The 26237-nt window shown below is 41.2% G+C and overlaps 1 long non-coding RNA gene across 2 annotated transcripts in view; it reads left to right on the top strand.

The window, feature by feature from the left end:
- Window positions 1-25779, top strand: part of LOC124703471 — a 28488-nt gene extending 2709 nt beyond the window's left edge. For both annotated transcript variants that reach the window (XR_007003121.1, XR_007003120.1), the window contains 4 exons: window positions 52-120; window positions 23378-24615; window positions 25207-25272; window positions 25450-25779. This is a non-coding gene — a long non-coding RNA (uncharacterized LOC124703471). The remainder of the gene's footprint in view (window positions 1-51; window positions 121-23377; window positions 24616-25206; window positions 25273-25449) is intronic.
- The last annotated feature ends 458 nt before the right edge of the window (window positions 25780-26237 follow it).

Raw genomic sequence — 26237 nt, 5'->3', positions numbered from 1 at the left:
AACCTCTGTGACTCCCCCAAATAATTCAGTTTCGTTCTCTTCCTCTTTCAGATGTTGGTGGCATTTTGTAACTGCGTCTATCTTCCACGGAAGCAACAGGTAATGCAAGGCTAACACCATGTCAACACCCGGATTTTTAAGTCCAGATGCCTATTATGCCATACATCACAATCCCAGGAATATTGTTGTTGCGAGACATAATAGTTGAATATCATAGAGTCATCATTTATTACAACACATAATCGTCTTACAAAGGTAGATCACATGATCTAATATTACAATAGTAGTTGATCTATCGATCAACGAACATCACAAATAGCGGAAGCGAAGTAGTAGTGGCTATCTAATCCACAGGCCAACGCTTGACGTCAGGAGCGGTCCTAGTTGTCGTAGACGTCCCGCTGTCCATCTTCCTCGTACTGCTGTTCACCTTCATAGTCTGGCCATTTGAATAGCCAGGGACAAAGCCATGAGTACTTTTAAAGTACTCGCAAACTAATACTAGTGTAAGCACTATTAATTCTAGTAAGGGGATACTAAGCTCTAGGTTTATTTGCATAAAGCCAAGTTTATTTCATAAACATTTAGAAAAGACTCTTCATTTGCTAAACTACTCAAGTGGGAACATTAGTGTCATTCCCACAACTCTGTTGTGATTCAATTTAAAGTCACCATTCACCTTTCAAATTCAAGTCCCAATTCATATGTCACTTTTTTTGAAAATGGTCTGATGACGGAACAGTATGGCCTTTCCAACCGTCCATAACCGTGGACACGGCTATTCGAATAGTTCTACACTCTGCAGAGGTCGTACACTTGTGCCACAATATTTGCAATAATCCGTCGTGGTTAACGGCCCCGATTTACCATACTCCGTATGCGGACTACCAACCATAACCTTTCACTTACATACTCTAGTATAGGCACCTCTCCCCATGAGCTTGGCCTCCCGGTGAAAACCGCAGATCAACCCGGGAACCGCACTGAGGCTTGGGCCGGACATTCACCTCATTCCACATCATATCGTATCGTTTTGTTTGTTGTAGAGGCAGCCTTCGGCCTAACCCCGATGACGCTTGTTCAGAGGGAACCCATACTAAAGCACATAAATTTCTAGTTAAGCCCTTACCCATATTGGGTATTGTGGGGGTACTTTCAAATTGGAATGGTATCGCATCCGAACCCAACCATCAGTTTTTGTAAAATTCACCAAGTCATTCACAAGTCATATTCACCTTCAAAATCTTTCAATAGAATGAATCATCATTCCAAGGTTTTCAAAGTCATTTCATTTCACAAGTTCCCAACTAGAGTAGTCACTTTTAATTTAGCACTAGCATCTATGTATGAGGGGTGCTAAGTACTTTGTCTGTGCTTCTAGGCTAACCTTGATACTCTTGTACTAATCCAGTACTAACCAAGTGAATCATAATTCAAAAAGTACTTTGATAAAACAAAAGTAAATAAAGCTTGTAAAGTAAAACTGGGAAATAGGATCATAAGCATAAAGTAAATGGGGTAATGTCTTGCTCATGGTGAGCTTTGCACTTTGCAAGAGTATTATCTTGCAACCAAAATGGTTTGCATTAGTCTAGCTTGCATTGGTAATAGCTTGCCTTGATTGGTGAGGTGATCAAAGTTTTCTGGCTCTTCCTCCTGGTAGAATACCTCCTCCTCTTGATAGTCTCCTGGTACTAGCGTCTATAAACGAATACGAGGATACACAATCACCAATCAACACTTAAGTAATCTTAATTAGCCTTATTGGCTCACCCAATTGATCTAGTATCACTACTTAACATTTATCCAAAAATTATTCTAGGGTTTCCTTATTTAATATTAGGAAAATAATTTCCTCTCATTAAAATTTAGAATTAGGGTTCCTCTTTGGTTTGGGAGAAATAATTTCCTCTCATTGAATCCTTCTTAAGATTTAATCTTCTCAAATAACCAGGGATGATCCCATGTTGACCAAGGTCAACACTTCACACTTAGTATTTGAGAAAAGTGATTTAAATGAGATTCATCATCTCATGTGATTTAAATAACTAGTGCAATTTAAATACTATTTTGATTTAAATTCTACAAGTGAGCAAGTATGAACCTATGCAGTAGAAGTCATCATATTACTTCATATCACTTGAGAAAGGGTTTTAAATGAGGTGCTATACCTCATAGATTTAAATTCCTAAAATTTGGGTATAGTTTAAATGGGCTAGTAGTGACTACATAGCCAATATTTTGATTCTAGCCCATGATCATGCAAAACAACTATGCTATATTTTTGCATAAACAATTAGATTATATCAAATGTGATTTATTAGAGTTGGAAGCAACTTAAAATCATTTATAGATAATTTCTAATATTTATTTGAATTCAGAAAAGGTCCTGCCTTGTTATTTTTATTATTTAAATTTAATTTCGAAATTGGACATGAGGCCAGTGGCATTGTGTTGATAATTTCATGAGCTTTCCAAATATATAAGATTGGTTAAATTTGGTGTAGTAGATTTCAAAATATTCAAATTTGAAGTGGGCAGCAGTATTGGATTTGAACCAAATAGATTTAATCATATTCGAATTACTGGGCTTGGCGGGAAATGCTAATGGGCCGCAGAGGGGTTAAACGGGCCAGCCCAGTGGGCGGCCACGCTGGACGAGCGGGGCTGACGGCGGGGTCCACTATCAGCCAGTGGTTTCCCAGCCCGAAACGGTACGCGAGGAGGGCCGTCGGATCAAAAGACGATCGCACGGCTGCGGGTCGTCCTCATCCTCGACATGGCTCGCCGGAGAGTAAACCCTACCGGCGGCCAGAGGGTCGCGAAGAGGGGCTTACCGGCGTCCAGCGGGGTCGGCGAGGCGGGCGAATGACGTTGTCGATGACGCTGAGTCGAATGGTGGTCGAGGGAGAAGCTAGGGTGGCGCCAATCGTCGTCGCCTTCTTGCTACTGTCACGGTGGTCGGCGGTGAAATTAGAGCTACTCCGGTGAAATTGGGAAGGGAGAGGTGGTCAAGGAGATCAAGGAGAAGGAGGGGAGCAGGTTCTGTGTGGAGAAGGGAGGCTGAAATGGTCTCTATTTATAGGACGGGAGGTGACTGTGGGGTGCTGTGGAGGTCGTCCATGGCGCGGCCGTCTGAAGCGGCGAAGGGGCAAGCTAGGGGGCGCGTCTTGTAGGCGACGTCTAGGCGGAGCTAGCGCGCGTGATGACGCGTCCAATTATGGTCTGTGGCGAGCTGGCGACGTTGGGGTACTTGCAGTACCGGCGCGGCAGGGTGGCGATCATGGCGACGGTACGGGAGCGTGCGCGAGCTAGGGAGAGTGTCTAGGGTGTAGCTGGGGTGGTGGTGATCATGCGTGCCAAGTGAGAGAGGGAGAGGAGGTCGAGCGAGTCCAGGCGAGGGCTTGTACTGGCGCGTCCAGGGTTGGGTCGGGGCGCGGTCACCGCGTGTCTGGCACGTCGTGGCGAGGTGCTGGGCGCGTGCGGGTTGGCTTCTAGCGTGCGTCTCTTTGCTTAGGGGTAGTACGAGCGTGTTTAGGGTGATGCAGGGAAGGCAGTAGACATGGTGTAGGGGAGAGTAGGGGCTCAGGTCGCTCGAGTGCACGGTGGCCGGCATGGTGGTGTCCTTGGGCTCGGTATTGTGAAGTTTTTGATCATGCCACCACTCCACTCAGTGCAAACTGGCAGGGCTTGATGCAGGGGAGGTACAGGAGGTTGATGATCACATATGAAAAGGGGTAGAGGCTAAAATCCAGTGGTTTATAGCATGTAACATGAATTCCAGATTATGCACACAAGGTGCTCGACACAATGGCCGCATGAAGATTTTTGTGGAATTTTGGATTTCTTTTTGGTACAACTCAAACATATAATTAAAGAGAAAGAGAGGTGGTGGTGGTGGTCATTTTGGTGGAGATTTGCAAGATTTTCAAAATGGGGTTATCTACACTTTGTTTCAAAGTCCTATTTTGTCAAATCTATACTGGTCAACCTGGTCAACATTAGCACTAATGGTCAACATGAAAGTTGTTCACCATCACTTGGTCTTGGATGACATGGCTTTGGTTGACCAAAGTTGGTTGAGGAAACAGGAGATAAATGGGGGCAAAGTGGTGAAGAAAATAAAATGGGGACATATGACCATTATCACATGTTATTGAGATTTGATTTTTCCTTTGGTTTGATTCTGGTTTCTTTGTGTCAATTGTGTTTGTTTTTGATATATAAGAGTTTTACAATCAATGGCACAAGCCAAAGTGGCCTTGGTTGAGGTTTTGCAAAAAGGGCTAAGTGTGTGTGAGTGAAAAAATGATATTTTCTCACATTCTCATTTCTCTCCATTTGATTTTGGTTTCAATGATGCAATTGTGTTAGTTTATCATATTTAGGTATTCTACAATCAAGAGGGCAAGCAATTATGGCCTAGAGTGAAGATTTGTAATTTGGCATAATGTGTATGTGAGTGAATTTTGGGAATTTTCTCCCTATTTGATTTCCCTCCAATTGATTTGACTTTTATTGACTCTAAAGTGGTTCTTATTATTGGAGACATTTTCCAACCATTGAATCCATTTCAAAAGGTCTTGGTCAAAGATTTGCAAGATGGCCATAGCACATAAGAGGTGATGTGTCAATTTTTATTATTTTTGAAAAGGGTTCATCTTGCTTTACTTGAACATGGGTTAGGGTCAATTTAGTGTTATAATAGGTTGAGAGATGGTTTCCCAACATTTGGTCAAGGTTTAAAGTCATAGGGCAAGAATTGGGTATTATGGCTATGTGTCACATATGCCTCTATGCATATGTAGCATTTGATTTTAGATTTGACTTGGCTTGACCCAATTGGTGTGGTTGAGTGTTGAAATGGTATATAGGAGTGATCCCTCCATTCATAACATGTATTAGGGTCAAGATTCTTAAAATCACAATTTGCTATTTTGCTCTCATATGCCTCTATGGCATTTTTAGTTCCTTTTTAATTTTCTTGGAAACCACTTGAAATTGGTTTGATAGGTACTAGGTATGGTGTATGAAGGTTTTCCAAATCTCTAAGCAAAGTAGAAAAGCTTAGGGTAAGGTTTTATAAATATATCCATAGGCACATATGCCTCTATCTTATTTAATTTCCTTTTATTTTATTTTAACTAGGATGGTGATAAGAGGGGTGAGGTTTTAGGGTTTAAGATCACTTCAAATACTAATAACAAGCAATCATAGCAATAACACAAGAATTAAGCAAGATCACTATGTATCATATTCTATTTAATAAAAGTTTTTGTTGGTTCCAAAATTTGGAACTAGTGAAATTCATTTGTTTTATTTTGAAATTCTTGGGATGTTACAAACCCTTCCCCTTAAACAAATCTCGTCCCGAGATTTTAAGAAAAGTTAGGTTCCTAAGAGAGATTGAGCATTTTATTAACAGGAAGACATACTTGGCATGGTCCGTGGTGCTTCCCGAGCTTCAAGTGGCGCTCATGTGGTAGAGGCGGCCGTTGTTGTTGTTCTGGTTCCTTCTATCGGCGAAGCGACGCTGTTGCTGGGCAGGTGCAGCGGTGTTGGCAGCAATCTTGGCAAGCTTCTTGGGACACTCATTCGAGTAGTGGCCCACAACTCCACATTCATAGCAGTTGATCGTGGATTTGTCCTTGGGGTTGACGGAAGCAGTGTTGCTTCCAGTTATTGGGGCAGTATTGGGTTGTTGTTGTTTCCATTTTTGTTGCTGTGGTTGGGGTGGTTGTTGTTGTTGTGGTTGTTGTTGTTGTTGTTGCCTCCGGGCTTCGGGGATCCTCCGTTGTTGTTGGTGTAGTTGGGGCGATTATTCTGGGCAGGGGGCTTGTTGTATCTTGGGGTGAATCCTCCAGACGAGTTATTGCGGTACTTCTGGGTATGGTGGGGTCCATTCTGGTTCATCATTCTGCGCTTGCGGTTCTCATTGGCCTGATGCAGCTTTCCTTCCATCTGTATGGCTGAGTCTACAAGGGCTTCTAAGTCAGCGAACGGAATGTTCACTAACACAGCTTTGCATCTCGTCATGCGATCCGTTCGGAAATCTTTCCTTCCTCTTCTCGTTGGTGTCGGTCTCATCCGGGCGTACCTTGACAGAGTGAGAAACCTGTCGCGGTATTCCACCACGGACATCCTTCCTTGCTTGAGTTCACGGAACTCGTCTCTCATCTTCTTGATCAGTCCTTGGGGCACATGATATTTGCTAAACTTCAGCTTGAAGTCTTCCCAGGTCATCATCCGTCCCGCATTCATTGCACGGGCACTTGTCCACCGGGCTCCGGCAGGTCCCGACAGGTAGTGGGTGGCGAACAGTACTTTTTCTCGCGGCTTCAACTCCCGCAACTTCGAGGTTGTTCTCCATGGTCCGGAGCCGCTCATCGGCATCAAGGGGCTCTTCGGTCTTGTTGAATACCGGAGGGTTGGTGTGCTGAAAGTTCTTCGGTTTTGATCCAGGGTGATCGTTGTTTCCATGGCCTTGGTTGTTCCGAGCTATCTGTTGCAGTGCAGCAATGTTTGCTTGGCGTTCAGCTCTCTCGACTTCTCGGTCTGCCATCATCGTCTGCAGCAGTTGCATCATGGCATCCTGGGTGGCGTTGCGGGTTGGTGGGGCCATCTGAATATTGAGGTAGATGATAAGATAAGAGGGAAATTTCTAGGGTTTGTTTTGTGAAAATTTTATAAAGTTCATAAATTGAAAACTTGAGTAGTGTTGCGGGGGTAAAAACCAACAACACTTTTTCATTCATACCAAACATCACATATTACAAAGCTAACACACCGTTGGTTTGAAGAACCATTCATGCGCTCTACGATACAAGGGGATCCCGATACAACTCACACCTACTTAAGTGCTTAGGTAATACTACGCTTCGTGGTGGAATTCTTCGTCTTCACGGGTAATGTGCTTGGCGAGAGGCGAGGGCGTTGTCCAAATCCCTGCGGGTTTTGTACCGCTCGAAGTCCTGAGGTGCTTCATAGGGGTTCATCTTTGGTTGTGGTGGGGGCATGGTCATCGGTCTTCCCATGGAGTCATGTCTTGGGTAGTAGATGAAGCGAGTGTTCTTGATCTTGTCCTCATTTTGTCCACACAGACGGGAAATTGCTTCTTGCATAGCTTTGTCTAGTCCTTCCTTCCAATTGTTTCCCGTTACAGAAAACCATATGGTTTCCCATACTTGGGCATCAAGCTTCCTTCGTAGATCAGTAGAAACGTCCCACCGAGGTGGTTTTCCTAACTGAGCTTTGAGGGGTATTCCGAAGAACTCGGGATACGGGTGCTCTAGATAGTCCACTAGTTGCTTCAACTCCTTTTCGAACCTTAGGTCGCCTCCGGAACCAAGCTGATAGGACTCCCATTGGTACTTCATCTGTGAGCAAGTAAGTTAATGAAGTGATCAAGTGTGCAGAATTTTATGTACAATTATGAAGAAAAGTAGAGCATGGATTTATTCTTTTGAAAAGATCTTAAGATAAGGGTGAGAATAAGTTTTCAGAAATATTCACTTTCTTTGTTTTGAAACTAAGTTTTTAGGACGTCCATTCTAACTAGGGTCTCCTAAGGTCAAACAATGGCTCGATACCAACTTGTCAACACCCGGATTTTTAAGTCCAGATGCCTATTATGCCATACATCGCAATCCCAGGAATATTGTTGTTGTGAGACATAATAGTTGAATATCATAGAGTCATCATTTATTACAACACATAATCGTCTTACAAAGGTAGATCACATGATCCAATATTACAATAGTGGTTGATCTATCGATCAACGAACATCACAAATAGCGGAAGCGAAGTAGTAGTGGCTATCTAATCCACAGTGCCAACGCTTGACGTCGGAGCGGTCCTAGTTGTCGTAGACGTCCCGCCGTCCATCTTCCTCGTACTCGTTGTTCACCTTCATAGTCCGGCCATTTGAATAGCCAGGGACAAAGCCATGAGTACTTTTAAAGTACTCGCAAACTAATACTAGTGTAAGCACTATTAATTCTAGTAAGGGGATACTAAGCTCTAGGTTTATTTGCATAAAGCCAAGTTTATTTCATAAACATTTAGAAAAGACTCTTCATTTGCTAAACTACTCAAGTGGGAACATTAGTGTCATTCCCACAACTCTGTTGTGATTCAATTTAAAGTCACCATTCACCTTTCAAATTCAAGTCCCAAGTCATATGTCACTTTTTTTGAAAATGGTCTGATGACGGAACAGTATGGCCTTTCCAACCGTCCATAACCGTGGACACGGCTATTCGAATAGTTCTACACTCTGCAGAGGTCGTACACTTGTGCCACAATATTTGCAATAATCCGTCGTGGTTAATCGGCCCTGATTTACCATACTCCGTATGCGGACTACCAACCATAACCTTTCACTTACATACTCTAGTATAGGCACCTCTCCCCATGAGCTTGGCCTCCCGAGTGAAAACCGCAATCAACCCGGAACCGCACGGGGCTTGGGCCGGACATTCACCTCATTCCACATCATATCGTATCGTTTTGTTTGTTGTAGAGGCATCCTTCGGCCTAACCCCGATGACGCTTGTTCGTAGGGAACCCATACTAAAGCACATAAATTTCTAGTTAAGCCCTTACCCATATTGGGTATTGTGGGGGTACTTTCAAATTGGAATGGTATCGCATCCGAACCCAACCATCGCTTTTGTAAAATTCACCAAGTCATTCACAAGTCATATTCACCTTCAAAATCTTTCAATAGAATGAATCATCATTCCAAGGTTTTCAAAGTCATTTCATTTCACAAGTTCCCAACTAGAGTAGTCACTTTTAATTTAGCACTAGCATCTATGTATGAGGGGTGCTAAGTACTTTGCTGTGCTTCTAGGCTAACCTTGATACTCTTGTACTAATCCAGCACTAACCAAGTGAATCATAATTCAAAAAGTACTTTGATAAAAAAAAAAGTAAATAAAGCTTGTAAAGTAAAACTGGGAAATAGGATCATAAGCATAAAGTAAATGGGGTAATGTCTTGCTCATGGTGAGCTTTGCACTTTGCAAGAGTATTATCTTGCAACCAAAATGGTTTGCATTAGTCTAGCTTGCATTGGTAATAGCTTGCCTTGATTGGTGAGGTGATCAAAGTTTTCTGGCTCTTCCTCCTGGTAGAATACCTCCTCCTCTTGATAGTCTCCGGTACTAGCGTCTATAAACGAATACGAGGATACACAATCACCAATCAACACTTAAGTAATCTTAATTAGCCTTATTGGCTCACCCAATTTATCTAGTATCACTACTTAACATTTATCCAAAAATTATTCTAGGGTTTCCTTATTTAATATTAGGAAAATAACTTCCTCTCATTAAAATTTAGAATTAGGGTTCCTCTTTGGTTTGGGAGAAATAATTTCCTCTCATTGAATCCTTCTTAAGATTTAATCTTCTCAAATAACCAGGGATGATCCCATGTTGACCAAGGTCAACACTTCACACTTAGTATTTGAGAAAAGTGATTTAAATGAGATTCATCATCTCATGTGATTTAAATAACTAGTGCAATTTAAATACTATTTTGATTTAAATTCTACAAGTGAGCAAGTATGAACCTATGCAGTAGAAGTCATCATATTACTTCATATCACTTGAGAAAGGGTTTTAAATGAGGTGCTATACCTCATAGATTTAAATTCCTAAAATTTGGGTATAGTTTAAATGGGCTAGTAGTGACTACATAGCCAATATTTTGATTCTAGCCCATGATCATGCAAAACAACTATGCTATATTTTTGCATAAACAATTAGATTATATCAAATGTGATTTATTAGAGTTGGAAGCAACTTAAAATCATTTATAGATAATTTCTAATATTTATTTGAATTCAGAAAAGGTCCTGCCTTGTTATTTTTATTATTTAAATTTAATTTCGAAATTGGACATGAGGCCAGTGGCATTGTGTTGATAATTTCATGAGCTTTCCAAATATATAAGATTGGTTAAATTTGGTTTAGTAGATTTCAAAATATTCAAATTTGAAGTGGGCAGCAGTATTGGATTTGAACCAAATAGATTTAATCATATTCGAATTCATCGGGCTTGGCGGGAAATGCTAATGGGCCGCAGAGGGGTTAAACGGGCCAGCCCAGTGGGCGGCCACGCTGGACGAGCGGGGCCGACGGCGGGGTCCACTCGTCGCCCGTGGTTTCCCAGCCCGAAACGGTACGCGAGGAGGGCCGTCGGATCAAAAGACGATCGCACGGCTGCGGGTCGTCCTCATCCTCGACATGGCTCGCCGGAGAGTAAACCCTACCGGCGGCCAGAGGGTCGCGAAGAGGGGCTTACCAGCGTCCAGCGGGGTCGGCGAGGCGGGCGAATGACGTTGTCGATGACGCTGAGTCGAATGGTGGTCGAGGGAGAAGCTAGGGTGGCGCCAATCGTCGTCGCCTTCTTACTACTGTCACGGTGGTCGGCGGTGAAATTAGAGCTACTCCGGTGAAATTGGGAAGGGAGAGGTGGTCAAGGAGATCAAGGAGAAGGAGGGGAGCAGGTTCTGTGTGGAGAAGGGAGGCTGAAATGGTCTCTATTTATAGGACGGGAGGTGACCGTGGGGTGCTGTGGAGGTCGTCCATGGCGCGGCCGTCTGAAGCGGCGAAGGGGCAAGCTAGGGGGCGCGTCTTGTAGGCGACGTCTAGGCGGAGCTAGCGCGCGTGATGGCGCGTCCAATTATGGTCTGTGGCGAGCTGGCGACGTTGGGGTACTTGCAGTACCGGCGCGGCAGGGTGGCGATCATGGCGACGGTACGGGAGCGTGCGCGACCTAGGGAGAGTGTCTAGGGTGTAGCTAGGGTGGTGGTGATCATTGATGACCCACAAGTATAGGGGGTGTATCGTAGTATCTTCGATAAGTAAGAATGTCGATCCCAACAAGGAGCAGAAGGTGTTGACAAGCAGTTTCGATGAAGGTTTCACTGTAAATGCTCACAGACGAGTATTCAGGGGGTTTTGATGTAACAGATGAAATAAGTACGAGTAAGTAAAATGCGAGAGAAATAATTGCAGCGAGTGGCCCAATCCTTTTTAGCACAAAGGACAAGCCGGTTTTTTTACTTATAATGACCAAACGTTCTCGAGGACACACGGGATTTTAGTCTAGTGCTTTCGCTACATACAGCTGATTAATCTTCATTGTTTTGATAAGTGTCGTGTGGGTGAACCTGTGCTAATGTACCGCCCTTCCTAGGACTAATACATACTTGTGATTATACCCCTTGCAAGCATCCGCAACTACAAGAAAGTAATTAAGATAAATCTAACCACAGCCTTAAACTCTGAGATCCTGCGATCCCTCCCGCATCGATATACCAACGGGGGTTTAGGTTTCGTCACTCCGGCAACCCCGCAATTGGCAAACGAGTACAAGATGCATTCCCCTAGGCCCATAAATGGTGAAGTGTCGTGTAGTCGACGTTCACACGACACCACTAGAAGAATAACACCACAACTTAAATATCATAACATTGAATATTACTCAACCATAGTTCACTACTAACAATTAGACTTCACCCCATGTCCTCAAGAACTAAACGAACTACTCACGAGACATCATATGGAACATGATCAGAGGTGATATGATGATGAATAACAATCTGAACATAAACTTGGTTCAATGGTTTCACTCAATAGCATCAACAACAAGTGTGAATAGATACCGGGAGAGTTTCCCCTATCAAACAATCAAGATCAAACCCAAATTGCTACGGCGGTGACGAGGTGCTGCGGAGGAGATGGCGGTGATGATGGTGAAGATGATGATGATGGTGATGGAGATGATGTCCAGCTCGATGGCGGTGACGATGGCGTCGATTTCCCCCTCCGGGAGGGAATTTCCCCGGCGGATTCCCGCCCGCCGGAGAGCTCTTTTCTCTCTGGTGTTCTCCGCCCCGCAGAGGCGGCTGTAACCCTTCGTGAGGATTCCTCCGTGGCTTAGGTCTTCGGGACGAAGGGTTTCGCGAAGAAAAGGAGGCGAAAGGGGTCGTGGGCCCCTCACACCACATGGCGGCGCGGCCAGGGCCTGGGCCGCGCCGCCCTAGGGTGTGGGCCCACCCTGGCTCCTCCCGGCTCCTCCTTCTGGCTTCCTTCGTCATCTTGAAAAATAGGATTTTTGGTATAATTCCCTTCCACAGTTGATCTTCCGAAATATTGCGTTCTGACGGTGCTTTTTCCAGCGAGAATCCTGGCTCCGGCGTTCGATCCTCCAATAATGATGAAACATGCAAAATAGATGAAATAACATAAGTATTGTGTCCCAATATGAAATATATCAATGAATAACAGCAAATTATGATATAAAATAGTGATGCAAATTGGACGTATCAACTCCCCCAAGCTTAGACTTCGCTTGTCCCCAAGCGAAACCGAACTCCGTAAACAGGTCCACATGTTTATGGAGTGAAGAGTCGATAAATAAAATACGGACAAGAAGCATCATATTCATTCACACAAGACATTATAGTAAACAACTTCCTCATATAACTCAACTTGAAACAAGTATAAGGTAATCACAAATAAAGGTGCATAAGGAATCATAGTTGGTGATGGCAAACTTTGTTCTTGGTCGTGAGAACATTTAACAAATTATATTCATCTATTGAGCAGCGCTCTCATATCAAAAGCTTATGGTAAACTTGCATACTCAATCATATTAATCATTGATGACTTTCAAAGTTATATTCATTCAAGGTAAAACTTGTATTAAACAAGAAAGAGTAAAGACATGATGAAGCAAATCACAATATAATAGTTTAATCACAACAACTCAAATGCTTGCTTGAGATGGAGGGAAATAGGTTTACTGACTCAACATAAAGTAAAAGACGAGCCCTTCGCAGAGGGAAGCGAGAGATTAAATCATGTGCTAGAGCTTTTTCAATTTTTGAAATCATATAAAGAGAATAAAAGTAAAGTTTTGAGAGGTGTTTGTTGTTGTCAACGACCGGTAGCGGGTACTCTAACCCCCTTGCCAAACAAACCTCCAAAGAGCGGCTCCCATGAAGGACGTTATCTCTACCAAGCAAGGTAGATCATCCCTCTTCTCTTTTGTTTGCACATGTATTTTAGTTTATTTAAGGGTGACACTCCCCCCAACCTTTGCTTACACAAGCCATGGCTAACCGAATCCTCGGGTGCCTTCCAACAATCTCATACCACGGAGGAGTGTCTATTGCAAAATTAAGTTGCTTACTGATGAATCAGGGCAAAACATGTGAAGAGAATTATTAATGAAAGTTGATTAATTGGGGCTGGGAACCCCGTTGCCAGCTCTTATTGCAAAATTATAGGATAAGTGGATGAAGCCACTAGTCCTTTAGTGGAGGCTGCCTAACAAGACCGAAAGATAAAACACCACATACTTCCTCATGAGCTATAAAACATTGACACAAATAAGAAGTAATAAGTTTTGAATTGTTTAAAGGTAGCACATGAAGTATTTACTTGGAATGGCAAACAATACCATGCAGTAGGTAGGTATGGTGGACACAAATGGCATAGGTTTGGGTTCAGGTTTGGATGTACGAGAAGTATTCCCTCTCGGCACAGGTCTTTGGCTAGCAAGGTTAATTAGCAAGCATAAGAGTTGAGGTGAAACAAACAAATATACATGTGATAGAAACAACCATGCATCTTACTTGTAAACACAAACAGTTTTAACTTTAGAATACTAAGCTAAGAACTGATAAGAAAGATAATAATATCTTCTACATGTACTTCCTCTATTCATCTAAAACTCAAAGTGTTGTTGCTATTGACCACTGCTAAGTTTGCCAAAACAAAATAGATTAACTCAATGCTCCCAAAGTGGCACCAATACTAAAATCAAGATAAGTCATATAGCAGAAATTGCAAACTAAAATAAGATGTGCAATACGTAAATGATAAGACTTCTCATTAATATTCCATAACGATAACTCACACCAAGGGATACATAGACAAACTAAAGGAGAGATACTCCACACCGCAACCCATCTCATACGATAACTTCCCTACTCATGATATGACACTACTTGATAGTAAAAAGTAAAAGGTAATGATAATGTGATACCGCGGCACTCCCCCAAGCTTGGAACAAACCAAGGGGATGCCAATACCGATGATGGATTACTCCTTTGGTGATGGTGGTGATGAATTCTCGTCAAGCTTCTCAATAAGCTCCCGAAGCTCATCAATCTCGTATATGAGGTTGCGAATCATCTCCGAATTGTGCTCGACGCGGTTAAGAAGTCCGTCCGACGACGAGTCCCAACTCTTGGAGTTATTTCCCCAACCTTCAGCCTTCGGGCTCCGTCTTTCCTGCATTGTTAGAACGATCTATATCCCAATTGCTAGGCAGTGCTGCCTTGGGAGTCCTTTCAATTTGATTATTGTAGATTAGATTGTGGAAAGGATGGTGAATGCCTGAAGAAGATGTCCTTGGAGCTAGATAATGGTGGGGAAGTCCTCCTCCGGTCCTAATCCGTGCGCTCTTCTTGGCGTTGAGCGAGTTTGTCACCACTTCGACGCTTGCAATGGTGGTGCGTGGATGCTCTTGCGGAACTTCTTTGACTTCCTCTTCATCCTCCTTTGCTTCTTCCTTGACGCTCTTGTCCTCTTCTTTCCACTCACGATCCTGATTATCTTCATCCGGAAGCTCCTTGCCCTTGTTCTTGGAGACCATGGTGCCTCTAAACCGAAAACAGATCCCGGCGTAAACAGCTCGAAACAAAACACGTCGAGAAAACGATATACGGACCTCCGGGGGTCCGGGGATTTTATAATAAAAAATTTCAGAACAAACGGAAAGTACCGGATCGAACCGTAGTCGGAAAGGAGCGACGAGGCGGCCGGACCATAGGTCGGCGCGGCCGGCCGGGGCCCGCGCCGGCCCGTGGTTTCGCCCCCTCGTGCGTCTTTTCCACTCCGTTTCGAACTCGTAATTTTTCATATTTTCCAAAAACAACAAAAATAATGTTCGGAAAGTAAATCGCGAACTTTTCGTTACCAGTACTGTTACCTATTCAAAGTTGAGTTACGCGGACTCGTCAATTTGTCCCTTGATGAAAGCTTCCGGTGTTTCCACTCGAATAATATCAACATCAACATTATAAGAATCACCTGAGATATAATGCTTGAGTCTTTGTCCATTCACCACTTGCGTGGCATTACCTTGGAGAGAGCTAATTTTAATTGCTCCCGAACGATACACCTCCTCAACAACATATGGTCCTTCCCATTTCGAGAGTAATTTCCCGCAAAGAATCCGAGACGAGACCGATACAATAGGACTTTATCCCCAATATTAAACTCTCTTTTGATGATCCTCCTATCATGCCATTTTTTAACTTTTTCTTTAAAGAGTTTAGCATTTTCATAAGCTTCACTTCTCCATTCATCTAGAGAACTTAATTGTAACAACCTCTTATCACCGGCAAGTTTAGGATCTCTATTTAATTCTCTAACAGCCCCGATAAGCTTTGTGTTCTAGTTCTAAAGGTAAATGACAAGCTTTTCCATAAACCATTTTATAAGGTGACATTCCCATGGGGTTTTTATAAGCAGTTCTATAAGCCCATAGTGCGTCTTTCAATTTACTAGCCCAATTCTTTCTAGATTTATTAAAAGTCTTTCCCAAAATAGATTTAATTTCTCTATTTGATAGTTCTACTTGGCCACTACTTTGAGGGTGATAAGCAGAAGCAATTATATGATTAATACCATACTTAGCAAGAGTTTTTCTAAAACCTCCATGAATAAAATGAGAACCTCCATCAGTCATAATATATCTAGGTACTCCAAATCTAGGAAAAATAATATCTGAAAGCATTTTTAAAGAGGTCTCACCATCAGCACTTTTTGTAGGTATGGCTTCCACCCATTTAGTAACATAATCAACAGCAACAAGTATATGAGTGTTACCTTTTGAAGAGGGAAACGGTCCCATGAAGTCAAATCCCCAACAATCAAACGGTTCAATAACAAGAGTATAATTCATAGGCATTTCATTGCGTCTGGAGATATTACCAACCCTTTGACATTCATCACAAGATAAAATAAACTTCCTTGCATCTTTGAAGAGAGTTGGCCAATAAAAACCTGATTGTAGAACCTTTTGCGCGGTTCTATCTCCGGCGTGATGTCCTCCATAAGCACTACCATGACATTTACTCAATATCTCTTGTTGTTCATATTCGGGAACACACCTTCGCATAATACCATCCACTCCTTCTTTATATAAGTGTGGGTCATCCCGGAAATAATGCCTCAAGTCATAAAAGAATTTCCTCCTCTCGCTGAGCTGAAAAGGTTGGAGGCAAGTACTTGGAAACAATAAAGTTAGCATAATCAAGCATACCAAGGATCTGTCTCGCGAGCTCACCTTTATTACAGCCAATTGTTCATTTGGAAAACTATCATTAACAGGAACATGATCATAAGCAATATTTTCCAATCTAGACAAATTATCAAGCAACAGGATTATCAGCACCTTTCCTATCTACAATATGTAAATCAAATTCTTGCAAAAGAAGTACCCATCTAATAAGCCTCGGCTTAGCATCTTTCTTTGTCATAAGGTATCTAATTGCAGCGTGATCAGTATGAATTGTAACTTTTGAATCAACAATATAAGATCTAAATTTATCACAAGCAAAGACTACAGCTAACAATTCTTTTTCGGTAGTAGCATAATTTCTTTGAGCAGCATCAAGAGTCTTGCTAGCATAATGAATAACATTTAATTTTTTATCTACTCGCTGTCCAAGAACAACGCCTACAACAAAGTCACTAGCATCACACATAATTTCAAATGGTAAATTCCAATCAGGAGGTTCAACTATAGGAGCAGTTGTTAAGGCTTTCTTTAGAGTTTCAAAAGCTTCCTTACAATCATCATCAAAAACAAAAGGTACATCTTTTTGAAGAAGATTAGTAAGAGACTTTGAAATCTTGGAGAAATCTTTAATAAATCTCCTATAAAACCCAGCATGACCAAGAACACTACGAATACCTTTAACATCCCTCGGATAGGGCATCTTCTCAATAGCTTCAACTTTAGCTCTATCAACTTCAATACCTCTCTCGGAAATTTTATGTCCCAATACAATTCCTTCATTAACCATAAAGTGGCATTTCTCCCAATTAAGAACAAGGTTAGTTTCTTCACATCTCTCGCAAAACTTTATCAAGGTTTCGCAAGCAACTATCAAATGAATTCCCATAGACAGAAAAATCATCCATGAATACTTCCACAATACTCTCACAAAAACCATGAAAAATAGCAGACATGCATCTTTGAAAAGTAGCAGGAGCATTACATAAACCAAAAGGCATACGCCTATAAGCATCGAGTTCCATAGGGACAAGTAAAGGTGGTTTTCTCTTGATCTTTAGCTTTAACAGACAATTTGTGAAAACCCGTAATAACCATCAAGAAAACAAAAATGAGTATTTTTAGATAACCTTTCTAGCATTTGATCAATAAATGGTAAAGGGTAATGATCTTTCTTAGTAACTTTATTAACTTTTCGAAAATCAATGCACATTCTATACCCTACAACTACTCTTTGAGGTATGAGCTCATCATTATCATTAGGCACAACGAGTCATTCCTCCTTTCTTAGGAACACAATGCACAGGACTAACCCATCTACTATCAGCAATAGGATATATAATACCAGCTTCAAGAAGTCGTAATACCTCATTTCTTACCACATCCTTCATCTTGGGAATTAGACGACGCTGAGGTTCAACAACAGGCTTCGCATCATCTTCCATATTAATGGCATGTTGGCAAATAGAGGGAGAAATCCCCTTCAAGTCATCAAGAGTATAGCCAATAGCACCTCGATGTTTCTTCAATATTTGCAATAATCTTTCTTCTTCAAACTCTGTAAGCTTAGAACTAATAATAACAGGATATATTTTCTTATCATCAATATGAGCATATTTAAGATTATCAGGTAAAGGCTTTAAATCAAAAACAGGATCTTCCTTTGGTGGCGGTGTTGTACCCAAGTCTTCCACCGGTAAATCATGCTTGAGAATAGGTTGGCGAAGAAAAATCTCCTCAAGCTCCTCTCTTTCCTTCCTAAAAACTTCACTCTCGCTATCCTCCAAATGTTGCTCGCAAAGGATTATTAGGAACAAGAACAATAGATGCACACTCGCTCCATTTTAAAATCATTACTAGGCAAATCAGCTTTATAAGGAGTTTTAGTAAATTTAGAGAAGTTAAACTCATAAGATTCACCAGCAAATTTGGTCAAAATTTTCTCTTTCTTGCAATCTATAATAGCTCCACAAGTATTTAGAAAAGGTCTACCAAAAATGATAGGACAATAATCACTAGCAAGCAGTAACCAAGTACCAAAAAGTCAGCAGGATATTTAATCTTACCACATAGAACTTCCACATCTCGAACAATACCAATTGGTGAAATATTTTCTCTATTAGCCAGCTGAATAACCACATCAATTTCTTCAAGTTCACAAGAATCAATTTCGTGCATAATCTCCGTATATAGCTCATAAGGTATAGCACTAACACTTGCACCAATATCACATAAACCATAATAGCAATGATCACCAATTTTAACGAGATAGCATAGGAACACTAGCTTGTTTGGGTTTATTAGGATGTGAAACAATATTAGAAGCATCTTCACGTAAAATAATATGACCATCCTCAACATTTTCAGTCACAAGATCTTTAACTATGGCAATAGCAGAGTTCAACTTTTATTTGTTCTTCAGGTTCTATAGGTTTCTTTTCACTTTTATGAACCGCACTATTTATAACAGAGTACTCTTTCATTTTAGCAGAGAAAGGAGTTTTTTCAATATAAGCTTCAGGAATAACGCGATCAGCAGTTTCAACTACAACACACTTATTAATAGATGAATCAATTTTATCTTTATACGGTTCATGATACTTATCAAAATTCTTCTTAGGCAATTCATAATGAGAGGCAAAAGCTTTATAAAGGTTTGTAGCAACTTGAGAATCAAGGCCATATGTAGCACTAATATTACGAAATGTATCAGTATCCATAAAAGCTTCAATGCATTTATAATCATAAATTATACCTGATTCTCTATCTTTGTCGTTCTCCCATCCTTCGATATTTTCTTGGATCCGATCAAGAAGGTCCCTTTTAAACTCTTCTTTGTTGCGTGTAAATGATCCGGAACAAGAAGTATCCGAGCAAGGTCTTGTCTTGAAAAGAAAGTCTTGCATAGAAATTATCAATAATAATGTTACCAGGAAGCTCATGAATGGGGCATTTGAGCATTAAAGACTTCAATCTCCCCCAAGCTTGGGCAATACTCTCTCCATCATGAGGCCAGAAATTATATATGCGGTTCCGATCTTTGTGAATTTCACTTGGAGGATAAAATTTGGAATAGAATAAAGGCACAATGTCCTCCCAATCAAGAGAATCACCATTCTTAGCAATTTATACCAATGCGCCGCTTTGCCAGACAGCGATATAGAGAATAGCTTCTTCCTAACTTCATTCATAGCAATACCTGCACATTTGAATAACCCGCATAATTCATGCAAAAACAGTAAATGATCACCAGGATGAACAGTTCCATCCCCTTCATAGCGGTTATCCATAACATGTTCAATAATTTTCGTAGGTATTTTATATGGTATTACTTCCTCACCTGGCGCCTCATCCACTACCGTTGCAGTAGTAGTAGATTTCCCAAATAGAAATTGAAGAGAAGATCTCTCCATAATGACTTATAGCAGCAGGCAGTAAATAAAATCAGCACAAACAAGTAAAGGTTTTCCTTACCAATTCCACTTACCAATAGCGCTTCACTCCCCGGCAACGGCGCCGGAAAATAGTCTTGATGACCCACAAGTATAGGGGGTGTATCGTAGTATCTTCGATAAGTAAGAATGTCGATCCCAACGAGGAGCGAGAAGGTGTTGACAAGCAGTTTCGATGAAGGTTTCACTCGTAAATGCTCACGGACGAGTATTCAGGGGGTTTTGATATAACGAGATGAAATAAGTACGAGTAAGTAAAATGCGAGAGAAATAATTGCAGCGAGTGGCCCAATCCTTTTTAGCACAAAGGACAAGCCGGTTTGTTTACTTATAATGACCAAACGTTCTCGAGGACACACGGGATTTTAGTCTAGTGCTTTCGCTACATACAGCTGATTAATCTTCATTGTTTTGATAAGTGTCGTGTGGGTGAACCTGTGCTAATGTACCGCCCTTCCTAGGACTAATACATACTTGTGATTATACCCCTTGCAAGCATCCGCAACTACAAGAAAGTAATTAAGATAAATCTAACCACAGCCCTTAAACTCGAGATCCCGCGATCCCTCCCGCATCGATATACCAACGGGGGTTTAGGTTTCGTCACTCCGGCAACCCCGCAATTGGAAAACGAGTACAAGATGCATTCCCCTAGGCCCATAAATGGTGAAGTGTCGTGTAGTCGACGTTCACACGACACCACTAGAAGAATAACACCACAACTTAAATATCATAACATTGAATATTACTCAACCATAGTTCACTACTAACAATTAGACTTCACCCCATGTCCTCAAGAACTAAACGAACTACTCACGAGACATCATATGGAACATGATCAGAGGTGATATGATGATGAATAACAATCTGAACATAAACTTGGTTCAATGGTTTCACTCAATAGCATCAACAACAAGTGTGAATAGATACCGGGAGAGTTTCCCCTATCAAACAATCAAGATCAAACCCAAATTGCTACGGCGGTGACGAGGTGCTGCGGAGGAGATGGCGGTGATGATGGTGAAGATGATGATGATGGTGATGGAGATGATGTCCAGCTCGATGGCGGTGACGATGGCGTCGATTTCCCCTCCGGGAGGGAATTTCCCCGGCGGATTCCTGCCCGCCGGAGAGCTCTTTTCTCTCCGGTGTTCTCCACCCCGCGGAGGCGGCTGTAACCCTTCGTGAGGATTCCTCTCGTGGCTTAGGTCTTCGGGACGAAGGGTTTCGCGAAGAAAAGGAGGCGAAAGGGGTCGTGGGCCCCTCACACCACATGGCGGCGCGGCCGGGGCCCGGGCCGCGCCGCCCTAGGGTGTGGGCCCACCCCGGCTCCTCCCGGCTCCTCCTTCCGGCTTCCTTCGTCATCTTGAAAAATAGGATTTTTGGTATAATTCCCTTCCACAGCTTGATCTTCCGAAATATTGCGTTCGACGGTGCTTTTTCCAGCAGTAATCCCGGCTCCGGCGTTCGATCCTCCAATAATGATGAAACATGCAAAATAGATGAAATAACATAAGTATTGTGTCCCAATATGAAATATATCAATGAATAACAGCAAATTATGATATAAAATAGTGATGCAAATTGGACGTATCAATCATGCGTGCCAAGTGAGAGAGGGAGAGGAGGTCGAGCGAGTCCAGGCAAGGGCGTGTACTGGCGCGTCCAGGGTTGGGTCGGGGCGCGGTCACCGCGTGTCTGGCACGCCGTGGCGAGGTGCTGGGCGCGTGCGGGTTGGCTTCAAGCGTGCGTCTCTTTGCTTAGGGGTAGTACGAGCGTGTTTAGGGTGATGCAGGGAAGGCAGTAGACATGGTGTAGGGGAGAGTAGGGGCTCAGGTCGCTCGAGTGCACGGTGGCCGGCATGGTGGTGTCCTTGGGCTCGGTACTGTGAAGTTTTTGATCATGCCACCACTCCACTCAGTGCAAACTGGCAGGGCTTGATGCAGGGGAGGTACAGGAGGTTGATGATCACATATGAAAAGGGGTAGAGGCTAAAATCCAGTGGTTTATAGCATGTAACATGAATTCCAGATTATGCACACAAGGTGCTCGACACAATGGCCGCATGAAGATTTTTGTGGAATTTTGGATTTCTTTTTGGTACAACTCAAACATATAATTAAAGAGAAAGAGAGGTGGTGGTGGTGGTCATTTTGGTGGAGATTTGCAAGATTTCCAAAATGGGGTTATCTACACTTTGTTTCAAAGTCCTATTTTGTCAAATCTATACTGGTCAACCTGGTCAACATTAGCACTAATGGTCAACATGAAAGTTGTTCACCATCACTTGGTCTTGGATGACATGGCTTTGGTTGACCAAAGTTGGTTGAGGAAACAGGAGATAAATGGGGGCAAAGTGGTGAAGAAAATAAAATGGGGACATATGACCATTATCACATGTTATTGAGATTTGATTTTTCCTTTGGTTTGATTCTGGTTTCTTTGTGTCAATTGTGTTTGTTTTTGATATATAAGAGTTTTACAATCAATGGCACAAGCCAAAGTGGCCTTGGTTGAGGTTTTGCAAAAAGGGCTAAGTGTGTGTGAGTGAAAAAATGATATTTTCTCACATTCTCATTTCTCTCCATTTGATTTTGGTTTCAATGATGCAATTGTGTTAGTTTATCATATTTAGGTATTCTACAATCAAGAGGGCAAGCAATTATGGCCTAGAGTGAAGATTTGTAATTTGGCATAATGTGTATGTGAGTGAATTTTGGGAATTTTCTCCCTATTTGATTTCCCTCCAATTGATTTGACTTTTATTGACTCTAAAGTGGTTCTTATTATTGGAGACATTTTCCAACCATTGAATCCATTTCAAAAGGTCTTGGTCAAATATTTGCAAGATGGCCATAGCACATAAGAGGTGATGTGTCAATTTTTATTATTTTTGAAAAGGGTTCATCTTGCTTTACTTGAACATGGGTTAGGGTCAATTTAGTGTTATAATAGGTTGAGAGATGGTTTCCCAACATTTGGTCAAGGGTTAAAGTCATAGGGCAAGAATTGGGTATTATGGCTATGTGTCACATATGCCTCTATGCATATGTAGCATTTGATTTTAGATTTGACTTGGCTTGACCCAGTTGGTGTGGTTGAGTGTTGAAATGGTATATAGGAGTGATCCCTCCATTCATAACATGTATTAGGGTCAAGATTCTTAAAATCACAATTTGCTATTTTGCTCTCATATGCCTCTATGGCATTTTTAGTTCCTTTTTAATTTTCTTGGAAACCACTTGAAATTGGTTTGATAGGTACTAGGTATGGTGTATGAAGGTTTTCCAAATCTCTAAGCAAAGTAGAAAAGTTTAGGGTAAGGTTTTATAAATATATCCATAGGCACATATGCCTCTATCTTATTTAATTTCCTTTTATTTTATTTTAACTAGGATGGTGATAAGAGGGGTGAGGTTTTAGGGTTTAAGATCACTTCAAATACTAATAACAAGCAATCATAGCAATAACACAAGAATTAAGCAAGATCACTATGTATCATATTCTATTTAATAAAAGTTTTTGTTGGTTCCAAAATTTGGAACTAGTGAAATTCATTTGTTTTATTTTGAAATTCTTGGGATGTTACAAACCAGCACATTATCCACCTCTGCTTTGTGACAGTGTGACACCGATTGGTTTATGCATTCAAAAAGTGGTCCAGCATTTGCAATAGACTTTATTATGATAGTTTTATGGTTCTTTTGACATGTGTTGCAGACCTCAGTTAATATAGTTAATATTAGGTGCGTCTTTTGAGGTCATTATCTGCGAATATTAGATGCGTTTTCATTTCAAAGATTTTCTAAGCATATTTAAGATATTACATGATTTCAGTGGATGGTTGGTCTATGATAGGTTAACTCTATAAATGCATAATTTTACATATAATAGTTTTTTATACAAGGTTGATATACTGTTTTACAAATTGTTTCTCAATGCGAAAAGCCGGGAGCCGCGTTCCAAGGCGTGCACCAAATATTAAATTGATTGCTCAAAATTGTCAACCTTGAATGAAGATGAGCCTTGAATTATATTTTGAACACCATCTTGATAATTAGTATTTCTCTGCCACCGGTGAATAAGAGCAGAAACCCTTTTATAAGGAAATTAATTTTACTCTATAGTGTCCATCTTAGTTTGCAAAATAACAAAATTCATTTGCTCTTTTTTTTCGACACCACTGCCTACTCCATAAGAATACATATAATCGGGATACACAATTTGTTTATATTTAATGTCTCCCTTTAGGTACTTGCTACTTTTTGGGTAGCAAGTTAGGGTGGTCTAGCAGTGCCTGCCGCTTATTATGCGCAGATTGATCATATATTTCCTAGGTTTTTTAGTAATTCAGGTTTTCCCACATTGAACATACTGAATCAAATGAAAGAAGCCTGCATAGTTATATGATAGTTTGGTTTGCTCGAAAGAATTAAAGGTTAATAAAATGCTAGACTACTAGGACTACATTGTGTATATCTAATGGTTTGGCTGGTCTCTCATGCCTATATTTTTTTAATCTACCTGCCTTGACAAGGTTCATAGCATAGTTCGGGTCCAGCCAGGTAAATAGCTGAGTACCATTTGTAACATGAATGCATTTTATTTTTGCTCTTGTCCTTCATCACCTATTGCTGGTCCAAGTTCCATTTCCTGAATTGCTTAGTGTTGTATAGTTGAGGACATGCAAACCATCTGGAAGCTCAGTTATGTTTAATCTTACATGTAAGATTTGCAGGTTTTCGGCCACGACTTTTACCTACACGGCTTGCTGCACGCTAGGACCTAAAGTTACCCTTGATTTTCTGGCTTCATCAGAGAAAGTTCTTGGAAGGTTTGTAGTAATCATTTGTAAAACTCGCATAGATCATCATATCAGAATCGATGCAGTGCACTACAGAGTATGAATACTTGAGAAAATGTGTTTTTGTTGATAGGTTTTTAATATAATTGGTGTGATGACTTGAACATAGAAAAGTATATTATGGTACAGGGTATATCTAGAACCATACCTGTTAATTACTTCAACCATTTTGGTTGACGAAAGATAGGAAACAAAGCTGAGTTAATTGGCTAACCAACTGAACCAACAGCTAACAGTTCTATTGAACCTATTGGTAATTGATATGTGCTTCGGATCTTGATTCATGTGTAGTGGTATCTACCTTTCTTGAACTTGTCTTTCTCGGATGGAATATATTGCCTTGTTGGAATTAAAAAGTTAAATGAAACCACTGTTCAGATCCATTTTCCATGTGGTCTGATATCAGGGCGGTAACCGTAGAAAGACAAGCTAGGTGTTCATGAATATAATTGGGCTCTATAAGTCTTTGATGTACTGGTGAATAAGTCTTGCATATAGTAAGCCTATCTGGTTCATTTCCATGTCCTATGCTGATTCAAGTGTTGTGTAAACCATTTGCAGGCAGTTGTCGCATAAAGCTCAGGCGGATGTGGCGGCCAAGAAGAAGAATGCCTAAATAAAAAGCAGGTATAATATCTAAAATGAGTTCCATAAATTTTCTTGCGTCTGGCTTTGCATACTCTTGCAGTTTTAAATAGGTTTCTGTTTCTCATAGGAAGTACATGTTAATTCTATGCTCTCTACTGTATATATATTAGGTTTCAGTTATGATTTATGACTGGTTGCTTTATGGTTGCCTTTTAGGGGTCTTTCTTTTGGTGACACAGATTGCCAGTAGTTGTTTCCTTTCAGTTATTTACTTACCGTGAGATCCGATGGTCGCAGTCCTCCCCTTTGTAGTTGGCATGTAAATATGAACTAAGTTCCTGATGCAGCGATTACCTTGTGCACCTCGTGTGTATGCTTGTTCTACCGTCTCCTAATGCTAGCCATGTGCGCATGCTTTTGGTTCGTGCTGCTATCAGCTGCTTCTATGTAATTTGTTCTATCATGTAATGCCTTGCTCAGAAAAAGAACTATTGTAAATTCCTGAAACAATGCTACTTTATACTTAATAGTGTGCAGTTCGCTCTAGGCCATGACTTGCGCAAGGTTAAATTTTCTGCATCCACTGGTTTGATCCCACTATCTACTTATCATTAACGTTCTTTTATCCATGGTTTCCCACTGCCACCGGGCCTTCCTCAGAAAAAAAGACTGTTCTCTATTTTGGGTTTGAAGCAATTATCTGTTTATGGACATGCTTTTATTCATATTTGTTTTATGGTGCGTGTGTGCCTTCAGTGTTATCTCTATATTTCCTTATAGATCTTTTCTGTTATGCTTGTATGACCAAGCCCATATAGTTTGTTGTACTGTTGTTTATTACCTTTTGCATTTCAGCAATTTTGATGATTGTTGTACACCATGTAGTTACGGCGTTCTATAAAATGCTTGATAATGTGAAGCCCAGGAAACGCGCGCCTGGGCGCTCTCTATCATCGTTATACAAACTGTAAATCAGTGCGAATTTCACGGGATCGTGCGCCAAG

The sequence above is a fragment of the Lolium rigidum genome, chromosome 3 (assembly GCF_022539505.1).
Source record: "Lolium rigidum isolate FL_2022 chromosome 3, APGP_CSIRO_Lrig_0.1, whole genome shotgun sequence".
NCBI classification, from domain to species: Eukaryota; Viridiplantae; Streptophyta; class Magnoliopsida; order Poales; family Poaceae; genus Lolium; species Lolium rigidum.
This window is presented reverse-complemented; position numbering and strand designations above follow the sequence as displayed.